The sequence below is a fragment of the Acomys minous genome, assembly GCF_964271855.1.
Source record: "Acomys minous genome assembly, chromosome: 9".
Taxonomy (NCBI): Eukaryota; Metazoa; Chordata; class Mammalia; order Rodentia; family Muridae; genus Acomys; species Acomys minous.
The window spans coordinates 64,812,656-64,826,672 of record NC_140490.1 but is presented as its reverse complement, the minus strand read 5'-3'; the positions used below and the strand labels follow the sequence as shown (position 1 = coordinate 64,826,672).

The 14,017-nt window shown below is 39.6% G+C and overlaps 1 long non-coding RNA gene across 3 annotated transcripts in view; it reads right to left on the bottom strand.

Moving 5' to 3' along the window:
• Positions 1-13,033: 13,033 nt before the first annotated feature.
• Positions 13,034-14,017, bottom strand: part of LOC311604897 — a 29,236-nt gene continuing 28,252 nt past the window's right edge. For all 3 annotated transcript variants that reach the window (XR_014781730.1, XR_014781731.1, XR_014781732.1), the window contains one exon: positions 13,034-13,822. This is a non-coding gene — a long non-coding RNA (uncharacterized lncRNA). The remainder of the gene's footprint in view (positions 13,823-14,017) is intronic.

Sequence of the window (14,017 nt, the reverse complement as noted above, 5' to 3'; positions counted from 1 at the left end):
CATTGAATGGTGGCCCCCACATTCAGGGTTGGCCTTTGCCCAGCTGAACCTCTGCAGAGAACTTCTCATAGTCTGTGTGGAGAGTGGGGTCTGACTTCCATTCGAACTCTGGTGCCCCATATTTGACCACGTCCCCTGGATGGGGAGGCATGGTGGCACTCAGAGGAAGGATAGCAGACTACCAAGAAGAGACTTGATACCCTATGAACATATACAGGGGGAGGAAATTCCTCTCAGGAACAGTCATAGGGGAGGGGAGTAGGAGAAAATGAGAGGGAGGGAGGAATGGGAGGATACAAGGATGGGATAACAATTGAGATGTAATATGAATAAATTAATAAAATATATTTTAAAAAATAACCTCATAGAACCACCCAGAGGTATACCTCACCAACGACTTTTGTGTTTCTAACCTACTCAAGCAGACAGTGAAGATTGATCCTCTCAACAATCATTCCACTGTTTCTAAATTGAATTGTTCCAAAATGGAACTGGGAATATGCAATGTCTTGAAAAAGAAAAATTAATAGGGATCTTTAATGTGAACCTTAACAGAGAGAAGGCAATTAGTTGAGCAGATGACCCGTGTGTGCATTCTGCTACACTCTGATATAGTGAGAATTTTGTTTTCTTAAAAACAAGAACAAAAACAAGCATTATTAAAAGAATGTTTTCATTTTAATCTCAGGTGTGGAGACATGGGGCTGCTTCGCAGCAGCTGACTATGATTTGCCTCATGCTGCAGAAGAGGCATGGTTTTGCCAGCTGCAGATAGTTTCTGTGATTATGTGACTTTTGGGATTCTGAAGGGACTCTTCATAATGTGTGTAAATGCCCTGAGAGAAGTGGCAGGTTTTTTGGTGGGTTGCTGGACGGTGGTTGGATGCTGTTGGTTGCTGTTGCTCAGTTTGTTGAGTAGTCATGCACAAAAAAAGAAAGGAGAAGACGAAATTAGATATCCTGTTGGCAAAGATCAAAGTTGCCCCAAAGAGCTAGACTCCCCTAATCAGCAAGTGGTAGTCTAACAATAAAGGTGCTCCCTTTCCTCTCTGTCCGTTTTTCTCTCCTATCTAGTATTAGAGGGTAGAAAGGGAAGAAGAAAAAAGGTGGAGAAGCATGGAAGAAAGAAGACCCCATGAAGTAACAAAAGTCCAGTTACAGTGAAATAACAAGTGAACACCTTGCAGAACCCTCACTTATATAAAGCCAATCCAACCATTCTGTTTCCAGAGACTGACAAGATGTCAATTCGTTAGACTCCTCTTTCAGCTTGGTAAAATAAAAATCAGCCCACAGCAAGAAGAAGAGGGAAGGCTGCTTAGGAGCTCTTTCTCTGAATATCCATAACCTTCTGGGTTCTTCTTTTTTATTTAAAGATTTATTTATTATTTATACAATATTCTGGCCCCATGTGTGCCTGCATGCCAGAAGAAGGCACTAGATCTCATTATCAATGGTTGTAAGCCACCATGTGGTTGCTGGAAATTGAACTCAGGACCTTTGGAAGAACAGACAGTGCTCTTTACCTCTGAGCCATCTCTCTAGGCCCTGCATTGTTTTTATTAATGTAAAATGCAGCATGTCATATAATCCCATAACCACCAATCTTTGTGTGCCTGTGCACAGGTTTCTAACATCCAGGCTCATTTGACGGGCCATATTGCAGTGCCTGGTGAGCTATGATATCCATAGAAGTGGCACACGGTTCTAACCATTCCTCACTTTTTCTGTTGTTATCTAGAAACAAGTATGAACTGAACATCAATACTATGTTATAATAGAAGAAAAAATGAAGGAGTGTGAGCATAGCTTCCATTCCCCACAGTCGAAGAAAGAGAAACTGAGCCAGTACCTTTCCTGAGGACCATAGGGCAAAAATGAAGTAGGCAGGAAGTATAAGGAAACCTGACCAGTGGGATGCCTGCTGTGGGGATGGGGGTGGGGGAGGAGGAAGGGAGAAAGAGTGTGTGTAATGGGCCAGTTCATAAACTAAATGATTGACAGACTAAGGACTGGTGCTGTAGTGTCAAAGTAAGCTAGCTCACAACGTACCTGAAAACACAGGCTCCTCATTTCCTTCTGTGTGTCAAGAAATGACTCTAAACTGACACTGGGACAGGCAACTCTCTGGCCTTCACATTTTCCTTCAGAAGCCCAGGCTTTAGGTGGAGAGGCTCACTCCAGCCTGTCTTCTCTTACACAGAGTAGGGCTGCTCTTATGAACACAGACTGCAACTAGTTCAGACACAAACCACCAAGGCCACATGAGAGTGTCTTCCCTTGGCCCTTCCATTGTTGAGATCTTTAAGGGCACTGAAAATCCTACACACAAAATTAAGAGTTCAGACAAAAGCCACTTCTCCAGTAGCAAGGACTCAGGACTTAGCTTCAGACAACAGGCTCAGCACCTGAGCTGACAAGCTTTCATCTCTTGACCTGTTTTCTAGACTGAACAACATCAATGACAAAAATAATAAGTAATATGTGGCCAAACTTTGAAAAATACATTTCTAATACTTTGACTGATTCTTTTTTAAAAAAATATGTTATTTTAAACTATATTATTTAAACCTATTTTCATCTTTAATTTATTTCATGTAAAATATTTTTATCTAATTTTTCCTTTCTCTAATTTCTTCTAGATCCTTTTCCTTCTCTACCACCTAACATTTCATCTCCTATCCTTCTATAAACAAACAAACAACTAATTTTTCCTATTTCAGCTTCTTGTTAGGGAAATTGACTTTGTGTCTGCTTCCCCTTCTCCCTGCTGGGGTTTTGTCTGGCTTGAACCTGTGCAGGTTTGAACCCATGCACTGCCACAGACTCTGTGAGTTCATGTGCATTTCAGTCTTGTCATATCTGAAAGATGCTGCTTCCTTGGCATCATCCACCACCTCTGTCTCTCATCTGGACCCATTGGTTCTTTAACCACTTTCTTTATCCTTTTGTTTCAGAGAATGAAGCCTGATGCTGAAACTGGAAACTATCTGTTTGCTGTATGAAGTGAAGAAACTAAGATGAGCAGAAGCCAGTAAGGGAGAAACCCAGAATACAAATTTTCCTAGAGATTTTTGGCATCTCTGTACTTGATATATCATACAGTTATTTTATTTCCCCTAGGTGTGATTCAATATATGCTATGAGTATATAAGCCCCTTTGAGGGAGATTCATGTGGTCATGTAAGGAGTGCAAAAATTAAACCAACTAAACAAAACATCATTGGTGGGTTTTTAAATATATTTTATTGGGATTCTTATATCTCTACCTACTTTCTCCACCATAATCCCTTCCAACACCCCAACACCAGGTAGAAGAGAAAAAAAGGTTAGTGGTGAGAAGTGACATCATTCTTTTTAGACTACTTCCTGCTGGTTAGAGTTGTTGCGTTCCTTGGAGACAGTCCAATCTTCTTTTCAGCACATCTCCAACCAACTTCCTGTCAAACTGCAACAAAAACAACCAGAAGCAGCAGAGGAAACAGCAGTAGACGTCTTCTTCCTTGAATTTCTCCTCATTCACCCAACCTTGACACTCTGACTTTTATACCCTCTCAGAGTCCCCAGAATTAAACTATCTGCAGCTGTCAAAAATAATCTGCTTCTGTGGACAATCTGAAGCAGCCCCATATCCCATACCTGGGATTAAAACAAAAACATGTTCATATAACATAACTGTTTTTTTTTTAAAGAAACCAAAGCTCTCACTACAACACATTATGCTATGTTAATTCAATATAACGAACTACAATAGCTTGTTGGTTTGTACCATAGAAATTCACTTTTTCTGTAGTTCTGGGAGCTGTGAATTGTAGGTCACACTGGTTTCTTCTGAGCTCATCTTCTTTCAGGCTTGCAGACACGATCTCTTCTCATGATCTTTTCTCTCTGTGTTCCTGTATGCCGATTTTCTCATCTTGAGAAGACAGCAGCCAGTTCAGTTCAGTCTCACTCAAGTGACCTTTTTAAACTTAGTTACCTCTTTGAAGACCATGTGTCTCAATAGAGTTGTATTCTGAAGAATTTTGGCTGAGAACTTCTACATGTGAATTTTATGACCTGTAATCAGACCCAGCCTTGTTTGCCATAGAATCCCACTGTAGAGGGCCACCTTGACCTCCAAGAGAGCGGATGAGTCGAGTTGACAGCAGAAGCACAGACAGGTGCCTTTGCTATTGGCATAAATCAGCTTCCTCAATGGGAACTTGTGTCCTGTGTTTTTCTGATCAAGAGCCCATGGGCAGAACCACTCTCTGTGGGATAAAATAGTATCCCACTAAGGAATTTGATTTAATAACCCAGATATTTCACTGGAATGCCCATGAGGAAGAATAACAAAAGGGAATCTTGGTGGTAAAAGTCTGCAGCAGACAGGACGCACCTGCTCTGGGGTCTTTCATTTCTAAGTTTCCCCAGCTCTACACCTTCCGGCCATGCTGGCATGATGCACAGAACCAGACAGCAGCTACACCTCCAAATGTTTGGACTGAATTTAAGCTTAGTGAGGCTTCACCACTCAAGACTATGTACATGGTTGATGTCTCTTAAAATATTCTCAAAACTCTCTGTTTTCAGTCGGAGAGGTCTAAATGTCACACAAATTCTTGAAGCAGTAGGAATGTGAAAAAGGGCTAGGAAATAAAGGGCAGGCATTTTAAGGACTACTTGTTACCAAGTACAGATCTCTCTCTCTCTGTCTCTCTCTGTCTCTCTGTCTCTCTGTCTCTGTCTCTGTCTCTGTCTGTCTCTCTCTGTCTCTGTTTCTGTCTCTCTCTCTCTCTCTCTCTCTCTCTCTCTCTCTCTCTCTCTCTCTCTCTCTCTCCTTCCTTTCTCTTCCTCCTGTTCCTCTTCCCCCCCTCCAATTCCTTCTTTCTCTTCCTTCCCTCACTCCTCTTCCTTTGTCAAGACTTTAAGCCTAAACCGTTACACAGTTACACAGTTTTATGGAGAGTGGTAAAGTGTTCTGACCCTCTCTATTCTCACATTTGAAAGTTTAAGCAATTCTTGTTAAACCAGTCTGATAAAAATTCCCATATAATAGCCACACACCACCATTGGAAGTAGACACTCCATTATAGATTTTCTATAAATCAGTGTGGGCACTTTCCAATACTGGCCCATCACAGCAAAACCACAGCTCTTGGGGGGCACAGTAGTGTATCAGGAATGTAAACCAAATCTGACCATTCTGGCTGATGTTCTTGAGGGTCCAGATGAAACCAGAGTTGTAGAGGAGTTCCATCAATGCCATTTAAATTGATTCCTAAGGTTTAATGGTGCACGTTTTTAGGATAGCTCCCAGTTGCACAGGGCTTTGGATGGCAGGCACCACTTAGATACATAATGAGTGAACAGATCATTTGGCTGAGGCTTGGGGATGGAGAATACGTGATCAGAATCAGCTTTAAGAAAAACGCTAGCTGAGAGTATTAGTTACATTCTCTTTATTGTAGCCACAAATACCTGACAAAGGGCAACTTAAGGCAGGAAGGGCTGGGTGCTACATGCCTATAAGCCTACATGCCTACAATCCTACATGCCTATAATCCTACATGCCTATAATTCTACATGTCTATAATCTTACATGCCTATAATCCTACATGCCTATAATCCCACATGCCTATCATCCTACATGCCTATAATCGCACATGCCTATAATCGTACATGCCTATAATCCCACATGCCTATAATCCTACATGCCTATAATCGTGCATGCCTATAATCGTACATGCCTATAATCCTACATGCCTATAATACTATATGCCTATAATCCTACATGCCTATAATCCGACATGCCTATAATCCTACATGCCTATAATCCTACATGGCTATAATCCTACATGCCTATAATCATACATGCCTATAATTTTACATGCCTATAATACTATATGCCTATAATCCTACATGCCTATAATCCGACATGCCTATAATCCTACATGCCTATAATCCTACATGCCTATAACACCAATTATTTGGGAGGCTGAAACAGAAGAATCACAAGTTCAAGGGGGGGTCTCAATAACTTAGGGAGATGCTGTATCAAAAGTAAAAAGTAAAAAGGGTAATCATTAGCCCCTAGATTGACTAGTCAATGAAAATGCTAAGAAAAGAATGTGTTTCTTTACCAAAACACATCGTATCTGACATCCCATTCTTTGAACTGGGTTCCACCAGCCACTGCAATATGAACTCCCTGCATTCTCAAGATCCAACTCTTACATCGTTTTCTTATATTCCCAAATTGCCCAAATCGCATACATTTTATTCAAAATATATGCCTTCAAATATTAACCCACCCTATTACTTCAAATATTATTTTGATTTTGCTTTAAGACAGAGTTTCACTATGTAGCTCTTGCTCTCCTGGAACATATTATTTACACCAGGTTAGCCTCAAACTCAGAGAGAGACCAGAAGCCTGTGCTTCCCGAGTGCTGCAACTAAAGGCATGTGTCACCATGCCCAGCTACTATTTTAATTTTCAAGTGAGACATGAAGAAGACAATTACTAAATAGAGACTTAATGAGTGATATGGAATTAAACATGGGACTTCAAGGGCCCAGGGCTCAGCACTCAGTACTCAGTACTGCATCATTCCATCTGGGCTGACAATAAACTAAGACAGTACCGGCTACATTTAATAGTGATCTTTAAAGGTAATCAATTCACTAGTAGAGACTTGTTCCTAATTTAAGACATCAAGATTGCAACAGTTGGTTCAGACCCCACACAGGGTGTTTGGGCCCTCCTGTGGTAATTGCGGCTCACTGTTGCGTCTCTATGTTCCTTATGCTCTAACATCTAGAAAGTAAAAGAGTTGGCAGGAGTGGATAAGATGGGATTTCAATTCATGTAACTTGCCCACTGACACACAAGCCACACTTTAGTTATGGCAGAATAATATTTTGAAATATTAGCCTGTATTCCTCGGTCTTGGCTGCACTTATTCATCTTAAACATTTTTATTCATTGCTCTAGGAGAGATATAACCTGGCACCAGGCTAAATGAAAAAGATAAATGGAATCAATTCTTGCTGAAAATGCCTGGTTTTCCAGGAGGAAGGAGCAAAAAATAATAAACAATAGTCCCAAGGGTACAGTTAATAAAGAAAGCTTGGACATCTAGTTTGTTCCAAACTAAACTAAGTCCCTTTGCACACAGGAGGGAACACTTGGAGGAGAAGCAGGAGTGCTTACTTAGATTTTGTGAGTTGGCTAGATTTGGCTCTTTGGCTAACATAAAAGAGTAATTCACATTTTTTTCCCATTAAAATCTAATTTCTTCTTTTAAGCTTCTGATCTTTGGATCTTAATTTTGCAATAAGATTCAAACTTTCCATCTGAAATTTCTGATGAGCCTACTGAAACAGAGAACAGACAAAAAAACAGAGGAATAGAAAGGCTATATATTGCATGTGTAGTACAAGAGCCATGGAAAAGAGGAAATGCACAGGAGGACAAGATCATTGAAGCTTAAATACCCAGCTTAAATAGTCTTCTTAGGTGACCAATGTCCAATGCTTTTAATAATTACAGAGCTACTACTCAGAATGCAGTGTTTGGATTTGTGTAATGATCTTGGTTTAAAGATGATTGTCCTCATACAGTTGGAAACACATGAGCTCAAGCCTGGGAAGGGTTAGCCCACTAGCACTTTTAGTTTGGAGGGCACTGGCTTGAAATCCAAGCTTTGGATTTTAGAAGACGTACGTAGTTAAAGAGCATAAATACATTTAACATAGGAGGGGGACCACAGACATTTGCATTGTGCCCACATGGAAGGGCTTTATACACTAACTCAGCTTCTCTTTTTGATGAAAAACTTAATCTTTGGCTTGGTATTATGATAGGGTTATCAAAACACCAAAAATCAAAACTTCAGACCTCTCACAGCTTTGGGAAACAATGCCTAGTGACCAAGGGCATCTCACATGCTCCTAGCATGATGCTTGTTGAGTCAAAGCAAGCAAATGTAGACCACATTTTAAACAGCAGAAATTCTCAAAGTGTGTGTGGCAGGGGGTGTTGGGGTGTCTTTCATCTGAACAGCACTGATACCAAATAGCATAAATAGAAGTTTTAGTACGTTTAGTACATTTAGTATGGATGGAAAACCTGAGGTGTGCACAAGAGCACTCACGTAGCTCTTTTGCACAGTGTTTGATGAAGCTCAGATACACAGCATTAAACACTTCTAGTCAAAGACACTTGAGTGTTAAATGCATGAGATTCACCTTAAAATAGTTGTTTATAAACTGATTATCTAAGTGATTTCATACAAGCATATTCTTGAATGAAACTTAAGCTTCTCAAGACTCAGTCAAAGCCTCTTTAAAAACCAGCAAAAAGCAAGCAAATATATTTATAAAACATAAAATCTTGCCTTGTGAGCTAATTTTTGCAAAGCTTGCTAACAGCAAAACAACATTTTTAAAAGAAAACCTGTATTAAAGTTTGAACTTATAGTTTACATTTGGAAACACCTTTCACAAAAAAATTGAATCTAATAAAAATCATTTTCAATAAAGCAAATTGCATCTTTCTCATAGCTATTCTTGCTATGGCAGCTTAAATACCTTCATACGTTCTGCACATACAATTGTACATGGTAATTAGATTTTAGTTGCAATTATCTTACAGTTCCCAAAGACACAAGAAATGCATCTGAAACTATTTCTTTCTACATTGGTAAAGTATGAAAGCGACCTTTTCCCACTAATCTCAGATAATACACTTAGATTCTTGACTTTTAGGTATCTCCCTCTCCTTAAAAAAAAAAATGTACTCTGGTTTTCTCATTTGGCCCCTCTCTAAATCTATCACAGCTGCCACGTCATTCCTGAAGTTAAAACCTTTCAGAAATTGAAATTATAAAAACAAAGCTAATATATGTTAAATGGAAATAAGTAAAAACCAATTTGTGCTTTTTTCCCCCTTCACTAAGGAACACTGGTCTTGCAATAACATGAAGCTCGGAGGTCGTTTTGTTCCGGCTGCTTTTTACATTGAGAGCATTCCTTCAGCTCAAATATATCTAAGGCTCCGTTTTCGCTTGGTCTGTAGAGACTTTATTAAATCACAGGTTTTCGTGGAACACTTTTTGCTTGTTAAAATGTTTCTTTTTGTTCTCGGGTTACTAAGGATAGTCAGATAGCTATGCTCTAAAAGGCAAGGACTACTTGAATCGACCTAACCTAACGTGCTGACTTTCAAGCTCTAAGTTTTAACAATTTTGTCTGCATGATGCAAAATGAAAACAATTATGTCTACATTTGGCCAGCGCGTCACTGGAACAGAACTATTGCCTTTATTTTTGTTCTTCTTTCCCTTATGCTTTCCATATGTGTGTGTGTGTAGTGTGCGGGCATGTGTAAATGCTTGTTGAGGCCCAAGACAAACGGTGTCTTCCTCAATCACATCCACTTGAAGTATTGAAGTGGGGTCTCTTTTTAAATTTCCTTCCTTCCTTCCTTTACATCAAGATACCAGATCCCTCACCTCCCAGTTTGTCCCTCTTCCCTCCCCTTACCCACCAGTCCTCACTTTCTCATTAGAAAAAGGAAGTCCTGCTAATGGCTATCAACTCACCTTGGCATATCAAGGTGCAGTAACACTAGGTGCACCTTCTCCTATTGTGGCTAAACAAGGCAGCCTAGTCAGAGGAAAGGGATTCAAACACAGTCAGTGTAGTCAGAGATAGCCCGTGCTCCCACATAAGGAGTCCCACATGAAGACACAGCTGTTATACTTGCACAGATGGCCCGTGTCTGCCCATGCATGCTCCCTGGTTGGCAGTTTAGTTTCCATGAGCCCCTATGGGCCCAGGTTAATCGATTTTGTAGGGTTGTTTTTTTTTTGTAGCATCCTTGTCCTGTCTAGCTCCTCAAATCCTTCCTTCCTCTCTTCCACAGGATTCCCCAAACTCCTCCTAATGTTTGGCTGTGAGTCTCTGTATCTGTTGCCATCAGTTGCTTGGTGAACTGTCTTAGATAACAGTTATGTAGGCACCCATCTGCAAGTATAGCAGAATATCATTAACTGTGTCAGGGTAGGCTCTCTCTCATGGCATGGGTCTCAAGCTGGCCTAGTCATTGGTGAGCCTTTTCCTCCATTTCTGCTCCATCTTTACCCTTGTACCTCTTGTAGGCAGGACATGTTGTGGGTCAAAGGTTTTGTGGCTGACTTGGTGGGTCAAAGGTTTTGTGGCTGACTTGGTGGGTCAAATGTTTTGTGGCTGGGTTGGTGTCCCAAGCCCTCCATTGGAACTCTTTTCTGGTTATTGGAAATGGCCATTTCAGCTTCCATATCTCCATAGCTAGGAGTCTTAGCTAGGGTCACTCTTATTGATTCCTGGGAGTTTCCATTGTCCTAGGTTTCTAGGTCACCCCAGAGATTGCCCCCCTAACTGATTCAATTTCTCTCTGTCCATCCTAACCCCAAGCCCCGCTAGATCCCTCCTGCTCACTTCCTCATCCCCTCCCCAACTCAGTTACCTCCCTCCATCCAGCCCTGATGTTTAGTCTATTTCCTTTACTCAGTGAGACTCCAGTGTACCCCTCTTGGACGCTCCTTATTACTTAGCTTCTATAGGTATGTGGATTGTAGTATGGTTATTCTGTACTTTATAGCTAATATCTACTTTTAAGTGAGTACATACCATGTTTGTCTTTCTGGGTCTGGTTTACCACACTTGGGATGATCTTTTCTAGCTCCATCAATTTGTCTACAAATGTCATGATGTCACTGTTTTTAATAGTTGAGGAATATTCTGTTGTGTAAAATCACCACATTTTCTTTATCCATTCCTCAGTTGAAGGACATCTATATTGTTTCCAGTTTCTTGCTATTACAAATAAAGCTCCTATGAACAGTTGATCAGGTATCCTTGTGGTATGGTGGAGCAACTTTTGGGTATATGCCCAGGAACGATATAGCTGAGTCTTGAGGAATGGTTCTCTATTTTCTAAGAAACCGCCATATTGATTTCCAAAGTGATTGTACAAGTTTGCACTCCCATGAGCAATGGAGGAGTGTTCCCCTTCCTCCATATCCTTGCCAGCATGTGCTGTCTCTTAAGTTTTGGATCTTAGACACTTTGACTGGTGTAAGATGGAATCTTACTGCTGTTTTGATTTGCATTTCCCTGATGACTAAGGGTGTTGTTGAACATTTCTTTAAGTGCTTCTCAGCCATTAAGGATTTCTTTGTTGAAAATTCTCTGTTTAGATCTGTATTACACTTTTTGATTGGATTATTTGGTTTGTTGACACTTATTTTCTTCAATTCTTTATATATTTTGCATATCATCCCTCTGTTGGGTATGGGATTGGTGAAGATCTTTTCCCATTCTGCCATTTTGTCCTTTTGATGGTATCCTTTCCTTATAGAAACTGTTCAGTTTCATGAGGTCCCATTTATTAATTGTTGTTTTTAGTGCCTGAGCTATTAGTGTTCTGTTTAGGAAGTTGTCTCCTAAACCAAAGCCTTCAAAGCTACTCCCCACTTTCTCTTCTATCAGATTTGGTGTATCCAGTTTTATCTTGAGGTCTTTGATACATTTAGACTTGAGTTTTGTGCAGGGTGATAGCTATAGATATATTTGTATTCTTGTACATGTAGACATCCAGTTAGACCAGCAATAATTGCTGAGGATGCTTATTTTTTCCATTGTATAGTTTTGGCTTCTTCATCAAAAATCAAGTGTCTAGAGGTATGTGGGCTTCCTTCTGGATCTTTTATTTGATTCCATTGATCAACCTGTCCATTTCTATGCCAATACCATTCAGTTTTTCTTACTATTGCTCTGTAGTACCACTTGAAATCAGGGGTGGTGATACCTCCAGAAGTTCTTTTATGTACAGGATTGTTTTAGCTATACTGGAATTTTTATTTTTCCATATGAAGTTGAGTATTGCTCTTTCAAGATCTGTAAAGAATTGTGTTGGAATCTTGATGGGAATTACATTGAATCTAGAGATTGCTTTTGGTAAGATGGTCATTTTTTTTCAAAGTTAATGTTACCTATCCACAAACATGGAAGACTTTTCCATCTTCTGATATCTTCTTCAATTTCTTTCTTCAATGACTTGAAGTTCTTGTCATACAGGTCTTTCACTTGCTTAGTTAGCTTTATATGAAGAGGTGTTATATAAGTTGTGGCTATTGTGAAGGGTGTTGTTTTCCTAACGTCTTTCTCTGCCCATTTATGATTTGTATACAGGAGGGCTGCTGATTTTTTTTAGTTACTTTTTTATCCAGCCACTTTGCCAAAGGTGTTTATCAGCTGTAGAAGTTCTCTGGCAGAATTTTTGGGATCGTCACATATGTATACCATCTTATCATCTGCAAATAGCAATTCTTTGCCTTTTCTCTTTCCAATATGTATCCCCTTGATCTCCCTTAGTTGTCTTAAGGCTCTATCTAAAAGTTCAAGTACTATATTGCAGAAATACAGATAGAATGGGCGTCTTTTTCTTGTCCTGATTTTAGTGGAATTGCTTTAAGTTTCTCTCCATTCAACTTGATACCGGCTATAGGCTTGCTGTATACTGCCTTTATATTGTTTATGTATGCATCTGTTATCTCTGATCTGTCCAAGACATTTATCATGAAGAGGTATTGGAATTTATCAAAGGCTTTTTCAGCATCTAATGAGATGCTTGTGTGGTTTATTTTCTTTCAGTTTGTTTAAATGGTGGATAACATTGATAGATACTTATATGTTCTCTGTGATAAAGCCTACTTGATATGGTGGATAATGTTTTTGGTGTGTTCTTGGATTCAATTTGCAAGTGTTTTATTGCATTTTTCGTGTAAGTGTTCATAAGGGAGATTGGTTTGAAATTTCCTTTCTTGGTTGAATCTTTGTGTGGTTTAGGTATCAAGGTGTCTATGGCTTTATAAAATGAAATTGGTAATATTCCTTCTGTTTCTGTTTTGTGGAATAATTTGAGGAGTATTGGTATTAGCTCTTCTTCAAAAGTCTCAGAATTCTACAATAAACCATCTGGCCTAGGGCTTGTTTTGCTTTGTTTTTGTTTTTGTTTGTTTGTTTTTGTTTGGTTTGGTTTGGTTTTTGTTTTGTTTTGATTCAGTTTGATTTGATTTTGGGTTTGGTTTTGGTTGTTTTTGTTTTGTTTTGGTTTTGTTAGCTTTGGTTTGGTTTTCTTTTGTTAGGAAACCTTTAGTGACATCTTCTATTTCCTTATGGGTTATAGGTCTATTCAGATTGTTTACCTGACCTTGATTTAACTTTGGTAACTGTTATCTATCAAGAAAATAGTTTCATTTAGATTTTCCAATTTTGTGAAGTATACGTTTTTCTTTTTATTATTTCAATTTATTTATTTATTCATTCACTTTACTTCCCTGTTGTAGTCCCCTCCCTCCTCTCCTCTCTGTCTCCCTCCTTTTCCCCTCATTCCTCAGAAAAAGGAAAGCTCCCTACCTACCCACTCCAGCTCAATCAAGTTACATCAGGATTGAGTTCATCCTCTTTCCCTGCAGCCTGGCAAGGTAGTCCCATCAGGGAGGAAGTGATCCAAAAGCAGGAAACAAAGTCCATGTCAGAGACAGCACCTGATACCCTTACTAGTGAACCCACATGAATCCTGAGCTTCCCAACAGCTATATTTATGTAGAGGATCAAGGTCCAGTCCATGGTTGATGCTTGAGGCTCCACAGGCCCCTCTGGGCCCTGATTATTTGGCTCTGTTGGTCTTCTTGTAGAGCTCTTGTTACGCCTAGGTCTTTTTATTATTCTCCCGTTTTTCCACTAAATTCCTTATCCTTCTCCCAGTGTTTGGCCATGAGTTTCAGAATCTGTGGAGGACATAATAACAGACATTGAGGAACTCCAAAGAATCATTAGGTTTTACTTCAAAAGCCTATATTCCACAAAATTGGAAATCTAAAGGAAATAGATGGTTTTCTTGATAGATTTCACCTACCAAAGTGAAAGAAAGATCAAAAACAGTTTAAACAGTCCTATAATCCCTAAGGAAATTGAAGCAGTCA